General features: G+C 36.3%; 1 long non-coding RNA gene across 1 annotated transcript in view; it reads right to left on the bottom strand.

The window, feature by feature from the left end:
• Window positions 1–1,413: 1,413 nt before the first annotated feature.
• The window catches only part of LOC105531970, a 155,578-nt gene continuing 149,052 nt past the window's right edge, over window positions 1,414–7,939 (bottom strand). The window contains exons 4-5 of the long non-coding RNA XR_001004893.1: window positions 3,449–3,600; window positions 1,414–1,464 (exon numbers count right to left, since the gene is read on the bottom strand). This is a non-coding gene — a long non-coding RNA (uncharacterized LOC105531970). The remainder of the gene's footprint in view (window positions 1,465–3,448; window positions 3,601–7,939) is intronic.

Below are 7,939 nucleotides of genomic sequence, written 5' to 3' on the forward strand. Positions count from 1 at the left end.
GCCTACTCTCAAAAGTCATAGAGCATTAATAATCACAACCTTGCCCATATTCAAGGGAAAGGAATACCTCTTGATGGGAAGACCTTCAAAGTCTTATTGTAAGAAAAAGAAAGTAGCTGGGCATGGTGGCTCACACCTGCAATCCCAGTACTTTTAGAGGCTGAGGCATCAGGATTTCTTGAAGCTGGGAATTCAAGATCAGTCTGAGCAACAAAGTGAGACCCCGTCTCTACAAAAATAAAAATTAAAAAATCAGCCAGGAGTGGATGCATGCCTGTGGTCCAAGCTACTTGAGAGGCTGAGGTAGGAGGATTGTTTGCACTCAGAAGTTTGAGCCACAGTGAGCTATGAATGTGCCACGGCACTCCAGCCCAGGAAACAGAGTGAGACCCCGTCAGAAAGAAAGATAGGAAAGAAGGAAGGAAGGAAGGAAGGAAGGAAGGAAGGGAGGAAGGAAGGAAGGAAGGAGAGGAAGAGAGGAAAGAGAGTAGAAAGAAAGAGAAAAATAATGAATAAAAAACAAATGTGACAGGAAATCTTTGAAAACTACAATCTGCCATAGTCTATCTTCAGGCCACAGTGATTTATATACCTCTCACATGTAAAATACAGTCATTACCCCAAGACTAAAGGTCTCACTTCATAATTACATAAGCTCAAAGTTCAAAATCTTATCATATTAATCCAATTTAGGTAAAAAATAATTTCCTTTGAGTGCAATTCCTCAATTACAGCTCAATGAGCACTCTTTTTTACAACGTGATTCATGTCACACATCTCACCTAAAAAAATATTTTTTCTCGTTCTCCAAATACCCAAAATAAAGTGGTGGGACAGGCATTAGAAAACTGCTGTAGACACTCCTACACAAAAGGGTGGGGAATGGGAAGGAATACAGTAGTCACTGGTCCATATCAATCCTGAAATGCCAGGCACATGCTGCCAATTCTTTGATTAGAGTTCAGTCCTACTCCCTGGAAATTGTTCTCTATGGTTCTTTGCTGCACTCCAACATCTCCTCATTCTGCCCTGAGTCCACCTTCCATTTTCCTAGGCCTTTTTACACCTATTTCCTACTTGTAAAGGGGGCTTAGCAATATTCCATTTTGTGCTGTTTCTTTCCCTTCTTCTTATAAGTTGATACAATTATTTTAATATTTGTGGGATTTCTGTGTATTTGTGTACAATTCATTCCATCAGACAAAAGCCAAAACCACAAATCTTGTCAAGACAGGCCATTCTCTTTCTTGACCTTGCCATGAGATTGCCTTGGGACACCATCCTTTAGATCCTTATAAGCCTTATTGTATCATGGGGGGAGACACTTAAAACACATTGTTATGCTCCTTAGAGGGGTGGTTTGAAAAATTATATAAAGAATCATCTTAGATCTCTCTGAGGTCTTAAGTGTGAGTTGTACAGTATAATTGATTTTCTCCCTTAAGCCAGTCCTTCATTTGCAATCTAGAAAGAGTAAGAAAGAGAAACTGATTTATTTTCCAACTAAGAAAGTTCTGAATATTTTATATTTAAGACTTAATTTTTAGCTCATTCCTCTCTCTCTGACATTTTATCATAGGCAATGAAAAGAATCTAGGTGACACTTCCAATTTTCTGCTTGAAAATTTCCTTAGTTTGATCGTCATGTTCATTGCTGTATTTCCCATTTTGCTTGCTACTTGAGGTAATAGTGTTGTCAAAGTTTCCATTGCTACTAAACATCTTCCAATCACATTTTCCTACTTTCCTTGAGCTGCCAGAAACAGCTTTCTCAATATTCTTTAGGTTTCTGGTAACACTTTTCCAAAGCTTTTCTGGCTTCCATCAGTGGCCTATCTCAAAGCCAATGCTACATGTTTAAGGGTCTGTATAGCAACACCCCACTTTCCAGTACCAAAATTTATATTAGTTATCTGTTACTGGATTAAAAAAAAAATCCCAAAACCTAGTGACTTAGAAGAAAAACAAAAATTTCCTTTGCTCATAATTCTGCAACTTGACCAAGTATGGTGAGGAAAGCCCACTTTGTTCCACCTGTCAAGATGGCTGACTTTCTTGGCTGGCAAATTAATACTGGCTATAGCCTGAAAACTTAGCTGAAACTGGAGGGGCCAGATCTCTCCATATGGGCCTCTCCATAGGTTACATGAATTTATTCAGACATGGAGACTGGGTTAGACAGTGTCCTAAGGGGATCAGGTATGACTTTAATTTCATTACCTGTAGTGTCACTTCCACTGGAATCATAGGGCCATCCATATTTACAGGGAGGGGACATAGACTCCCACCTTCCAGTGGTAGGGATATCAAGTTACATTCACAGAAGTAAATGTAGGATGGGAGACTTTAAGTCTTCTTTGGAAAATGAAATTTGCTCAAATGAAAAGACATCAGATGGCTTTGAGCTAGATTAGTAATGTGATCTGATTTTTGTTGTAAAAGATTCCTCTGGTTTCTATGTGGAAGATAGATTAATGTGTATCAAGACGGAAATTGAGGATATCACTAAACAGGCTATTGCCAAAGTTTAGGAAAGAGATAACGGCAACTTGAATGGAGAGAAGAAATAGAAACGGAGACAAGATTGGAGATAATGTTGTAGAGGTTCAATCAGTGGAAATAAATTAGATGCAGCAATTGAGAGAAAGAGAGTAATCAAAAATTACTTCTAAATTTTGCACTTGAGAAACTGTGTGAATTGTAATTCTATTCACTGAAATGAAGAAGGCTAGGGAAGAAACAAGTTTTAAGTCTGTTTTACAAGGAGATGAGATCAAGAGCTCGGCATTGTATGTGTTAAGTTTGAATTCTTTATTTAATATTCAAGTGGACATGTTAAGTAGGCCATTATGTTTATGTTCCTAGAATTCTAGGATTCAAGAGGAGATGTCAGGGATAGAAGTACAGGGTGGTGGAGTAGAAGGGGATAACTTTTGTTACCCATGTAAATGCCATGGGTAATGATGAAATAAAGCAATTTAGATAATTGATGTAGAACCTAATGGGTAGCCCAGGATCCTGAAACATGCTAATATTAGAAGACTGGGCACAGAAATAGGAATCAGTGGAAAAGAACAAGAAAGGGAAACCAGTGGAAGTAGGGGCTATCCAAAATGCCTACTATTGTAGAAGCCAAGACAAGTGTTTTAACTACTATGACTCTGTAGTACAAACACTCCAAAACTTAGGTCATTTAAAAATAAATATTTTTCTGTGAATCAGCATTTGAGCCAGCCTCTTACTTTACTCTGCTCTAAGTGTAAGATGGGATAACTTGAAGGCAACAGGCTGAAATCATATAGAAACTTCCCCTCAAGTGCCTGGTGCCTGTGTTGTGAAGATTCACACTTCGAAGTTGGGCCAGCTGGAGTTTCTAAATCCTCCTCTCTATCACTAAGTAGTATTTCCATGTAATCACTCCAGAATGGTAGCTTTAGGGTAGCTGTACTTATTACATATCTGTTTAGGCTCCCGAGTTGTATGATCCCGAGACAGAGTCAGGTGGGTACATATCAGCCTTCATTACTTAGTCTTATAGGCCCTACAACATTAAGTCCACCACATTTTATGGGATAATGCAGTTTAAAAGGTCCAAAGAAGCTGAGGAGAGGAAACAAAGATCCATCAATCAATGGAGGAAACATAGATCCCCATCTCTCAATATTACTTTGTTGGAATATGTTGGTGCAGTCATCTTTGGAAAATACAATCTGCTACAACTAACAAAGTAGATCAGGTAAGGTCAACAGTATTGGATTCCATTAAGATAGCTAGTAAGGTGAGCCTATTAGAATGAGTGCTGAATTTCCCAGCTGTTAGAGATCACTTACAACCCTAGCCTGACCAATGGAAAATAATGAAAACAGCATGGGGAAGAGTAAAAAGGAAGGGCAAGAATCTGCGATTATAAGAATAATGACTATAGATGACTTTTTTTAAAATTATAATTTAAGTTCTGGGGTATATGTGCACAATGGGCAGGTTTGTTACATAAGTGCCAATATGTCACATGTATCATATTGGTTTGCTGCACCCATCAATTTGTCATTTATATTCGGTATTTCTCCTAATGCTACCCCTCCCCTAGATCTCGACCCCTGACAGGCCCCAGTGTGTGATGTTCCCCCTCTGTGTCCATGTGTTCTCATTGTTGAACTCCCACTTATGAGTGAAAACATGCAGTGTTTGTTTTTCTCTTCTTGTGTACCATTCAGCACATAGGCATGGGCAAAGCCTTCATGACAAAAACACCAAAAGCAATGGCAACAAAAGCCAAAATAGAAAAATGGGATCTAATTAAACTAAAGAGTGTCTGCACAGCAAAAGTAGATGACATTTAAGAAAGTTTTCTGTTGAAGGGAACTAAGAAATACAGCAGCAGATCAAAGATATGTAAGTTAAAGGAAATTAATTTTTTAAAGAGGGAATATTTGCATGCTGATGGAAATCATTTAAGAGAGAGATAATAAATTGCAAAGAAAAAAGGGAGTATGGTGGGCACAGAGTCTCAGAGTATTGCACAGCTTAAGATATTGGACTTTAATGAGAGAGGAAATCTATTTTTTTATTTAAAAAATTATTTGTCTTTTTTTCCTCAAGTTCAGTAATTTGCCCAGAGAGTGGATTCTATTGATAGCCTCCTGAGGAAAGTAAGTTAGAGGTAAAAACAAAATTATGGTTTTGTGAATACAGTGGAAGAAAATACAGCCCAAGATATTAGCAACATTATTTTTGAGTCATGTATTTTTAAGTTTAAAATTAAGGTAACAGCCATCACAGGCAAGATCAGACAATTATTCCTTCATTTTAATCATATTTCTGGTTCTAATGATCTGAAAAAAACTTTACTCTTGCCTAATTTAACTAATCTTCACTCTACTGTTTAGTTCTTGTATTCTTTTTTAAAAAAAGATAGCTGAAAGAATACTAATTGTCAGGCAAATTAGATTTATAACAACAAAAATTTGACATTTTTAGATACATCTCTTTTTGATCTAAATTATTAGGTTCTAAGAGAATGTGTAAATTTTAGGTAATACTAAATTGATGTTTTTCAACACTTTATATTTTACTTCATATGCAATATACTTTTTACAATATTAATTTTTAATTAATCTTGTGGTTTATGTGTGAATGTTAAGTTTTATAAATCAACAATGTTTGCTACTTCTTTATCTTTTTCTTTTTTTCCCGTAGAATCGTGAAAGCCTATAACAGATGCACGTGCTTAGTGATGGTACTAAAGACAATGTATCAATATACAGAGTTTTGTTTTTTATATTGATCATGTCACTTTGTTTGTTATGTTCAGACAAATTCCTTTTTTAGTTATTTGAAATCTGTTAAGTCATCTTATGCTGACAACAATATGTGATAGGTGCTATTTCTACAGTGATTTAAACTGAGATACAAAGGGCTTAACTAAGGTCAAACAGCTAATAATTTTGGATGCAAAGTCTATGCTATTAACCAGTTATCTAAACTGTCTCTCTGATAATGATGAAGTTATTGATGATAATTGTTAAGAAAATGATGTTGAGAATTGTGTAGCTGAGCGTTAATTAAATAAATGAGGCTTAATTCTAAGAATAAAATACTTAAAGCAAGGTAAAAGAGAGTTATACAGAGGAAATTAGCTTGAAAAGTGAGCTAATGCCTCCAGAACACAGGGTGAGTGACAGGAGATGAGACTAAGTAACTAATTTCCTGAAATGAAGATATGAAATACAATCTCTTTCATGCTATTAATGGTGTATAGCTGATCAAAATTCGATTAAACAAAACCAAACTCTGAGTCTGAGTTCAAAGGCCAGAAAATATCAATGTCCCAGCTAAAGCAATCAGACAGGAGGAGTTTCCTCTCACTCAACCATTTTGTTTTATTAGGTCTTCAGTTGGTTGGATGAGGCCCATCCAAATTAGAGAAGGCAATCCACTTTACTCAGTCTACTCATTCAAATATTAATCTCATCCAGGAATACCCTTTCAGACACGTACAGAATAATGTTTGGCCAACTGAATGACCACCCCTATGGTTCAGTTAAGCTGATACACAAAATTAACCATTACAATAATATGGTGACTTTATTAAAAATTCGACACAAAATTTTTGCTAATTATCATGCAAATATAAGACAGATGTTTGTAAATTCACAAATTTATTTTACCTACAGTTAAATAAATAGATCCTGTGTACAGTCCAATGTACATACCTGTGAAACCACTATCCCAATGAAGAAAAAGTAAATTTTTGTCATTCCAGAGGGCTAACCCTCTTCCAGTCAACCTCCACACTCCTACATAACCACTTTTCTCCCTTCTATTATTACAGATATGTTTTCCTTCTTCTTGAACTTCATGTAAAGGCACCATGCAATATGCAATTTTTGGTTAAGGGCTTCTTTCATTTAACATAAGGTTTCTGAGATTCTTGCAGGTCATGCTATATATTAAATCATTCCTTTTTATTAGTGAATAGTATTCCATTGTAAAGATAGGTGGCATTTAAAAAAATCTATTTATCGGTTGACAGACATTTAGGTTGTTGCCAGTTTGGGGCTATAATGAAGAACAGCCTCTGTGAACCTTTTGGTACTTGTCTTCTTGTACACATATGTTTACATTTATCTTGGGTACATAAATAGGACTGAAATTGCTAGGTCATAACTTACACATATGTTTAAAAGGAAATACAAAGCAGCAAAATACTTAATTCATTTAAATTTCTACCAACAATTTATGACACTTAAAGACATTCTACATACAAAATTTGATGTCAACACTTTTAATGTTAGTCATCTGACCTAGGTGAAACAGTATCTCATTATAGTTAAATAATTATATTCTCAATAATCAAAATTGATGTGGTGATGTATTTGACTGACAAAAAGAACTTACAGTACTTGCAGTACCTAGTGGGAATTTCTTGAATTACTGATATGTTTTGGCTGTGTCCCCACACAAATCTCATCTCGAATCATAGCTCCCATAATTCTCATGTGTTGCGGGAGGGACCCAGTGGGAGACAATAGAAACATGGGGGTGGTTTCCTCCATACTGTTCTCATGATAGTGAATAAGTCTCATGAGATAAGATGGTTAAATAAGGGGAAACCCCTTTCACTTCACCCTCATTCCCTTCTTGCCTGCTGCTATGTAAGACATGTTTTTTTTATTTTCCGCCATGACCATGAGGCCTCTCCAGACATGTGGAACTGAGAGTTCACTAAATTTATTTTTCTTGACTTGGCAATGCGGATTCTTTTTTGGTTCCATATGAACGTTAAAGTAGTTTTTTTCCAAGTCTGTGAAGAAAGTCATCGGTAGCTTGATGGGGATGGCATTGAATCTATAAATTACCTTGGGCAGTATGGCCATTTTCACGATTGTGCTTCTTCCTATCCATGAGCATGGAATGTTCTTCCATTTGTTTGTGTCCTCTTTTATTTCATTGAGCAGTGGTTTGTAGTTCTCCTTGAAGAGGTCCTTCACATCCCTTGTAAGTTGGATTCTTAGGGATTTTATTCTCTTTGAAGCAATTGTGAATATGAGTTCACTCATGATTTCGCTCTCTGTCTGTTATTGGTGTATAAGAATGCTTGTGATTTTTGCACATTGATTTTGTATCCCAAGACTTTGCTGAAGTTGCTTATCAGCTTAAGGAGATTTTGGGCTGAGACGATGAGGTTTTCTAAATATACAATCATGTCAATCCTAAGTCAAAAGAACAAAGCTTGAGGCATCATGCTACTTGGCTTCAAACTATACTACAAGGCTACAGCAACCAAAACAGCATGGTACTGGTACCAAAACAGAGATATAGACCAATGGAACAGAACAGAACCCTCAGAAATAATACCACACATCTACAACCATCTGATCTTTGACAAACCTGACAAAAACAAGAAATGGGGAAGGGAATCCCTATTTAATAAATGGTG

The sequence above is a fragment of the Mandrillus leucophaeus genome, unplaced genomic scaffold, assembly GCF_000951045.1.
Source record: "Mandrillus leucophaeus isolate KB7577 unplaced genomic scaffold, Mleu.le_1.0 Scaffold924, whole genome shotgun sequence".
In the NCBI taxonomy this organism is placed as follows: domain Eukaryota; kingdom Metazoa; phylum Chordata; class Mammalia; order Primates; family Cercopithecidae; genus Mandrillus; species Mandrillus leucophaeus.